The sequence below is a fragment of the Austrofundulus limnaeus genome, unplaced genomic scaffold, assembly GCF_001266775.1.
Source record: "Austrofundulus limnaeus strain Quisiro unplaced genomic scaffold, Austrofundulus_limnaeus-1.0 Scaffold139, whole genome shotgun sequence".
NCBI classification, from domain to species: Eukaryota; Metazoa; Chordata; class Actinopteri; order Cyprinodontiformes; family Rivulidae; genus Austrofundulus; species Austrofundulus limnaeus.
Window position 1 is genome coordinate 1,238,113 of NW_013952541.1, and position 1,360 is coordinate 1,239,472.

The 1,360-nt window shown below is 38.0% G+C and overlaps 1 protein-coding gene across 1 annotated transcript in view; it reads left to right on the forward strand.

The window, feature by feature from the left end:
* ranbp9 (RAN binding protein 9) overlaps positions 1-1,360 on the forward strand; it is a 24,543-nt gene that overhangs the window by 13,441 nt on the left and 9,742 nt on the right. The gene's annotated exons all lie outside the window — the stretch shown is intronic.

Consider the following 1,360-nt stretch of genomic DNA (forward strand, 5'->3'; position numbering starts at 1 on the left):
TTAGTTTTAGTTTAGTTTTTATTAGTTCTAATATTAGTTATTTTATAATTTGAATAAACATATTTGCCAATGCATCCTCCAGCTTGTGATTTTTCATTATAGTTTAGTTTTATTTCATTTTTTTGTATTAATTCAGTTAGTTTTAATGAGTTTTTACAGTGGATTTGATTGTATTTATTAGTTATTACATTTTTAATGCGTAGTTTTAGTTTAGTTTTTATTAGTTCTAGTATTAGTTATTTTATAGTTTGAATAAACATATTTGCCAATGCATCCTCCAGCTTGTGATGTTCCTGTGAGTTAACTAACCAACAGATATTTGGTCACTAGTTAAAGCGTCCATTATAGCAACACCTTCCTAAAATAATTGTGTAACTCAATTTAACCAACTGAGGACTTGGGTGATTATTTTAGGAYSATGATAATAGTTGTCTCCAACCTGCTGCTACCTGCTGATTGTTTTTCACAGGAGCTACTGAGAGAAGCTAGCGTGTCAAGATAGTCATAGTTAGCATCTTGTATGAGCTTGATTCATGAAGTTTTTCCCTTGAAGTATTTCACCTGTTTTATCACCTGTTTCCACTACAAGACACTTATTTTGATTTTTCTCGCAGTCATATTCAAAGAAATAACAAAGCGGACGTTGTTGCTTTCTCCCAACTTTTGTTGTTGTCATTTAGCAGGTGATGCTGAGCAGCAGATTGTAAACAAGTGTTGTTACGGCCCGCAGCTAATGTGAAAAAAAAGAAAAGAATTAAACACAAACTAAAAAAAAGTTTTAGTGAGTTTTATAAAAAGGTTATACAGTTTTAGTTATCCTTTTTTCATTTTATTACAGTTTTTTATATATTTTGGTTAACTAAAATGTTTGTAGTGAGTGCAAGCGGGGCTCGACAAAAGACACAAACAAGGGGACATCGAGCCCCACTTGCGCTCACTACATACACATAACACGACACCAAAGAACCACAGCCGAAGCATCCAAACCGATACGTCAGGTGATGGGGCACATGACCCTCTATGAACAATAGAGCTAATCAAGCCTATTGTTAAGCGATGGCCCTCTTTTGCATGTGACTAACCTGTTTGTCCAGGTGGAGGCAGTCTTATACGGCTGAGTTCACCTGAAACTCATCAGACAAGGGCTGTGTCTCAATTCAGGGGCTGGGTCCTCATGAGTGCGCATGGCCCTGTGATGGACTTGCGACCTGTCCAGGGTGTACCCCGCCCCTCGCACTGTGACTGCTGGATATGGGCACCAGTGACCCACGCAACCCTGAAAAGGAAGAAGCGTGTACAGAAAATGGAAAATGGATGGATGGATGGATGGATGGATGGATGGATGGATGGATGGATGGAT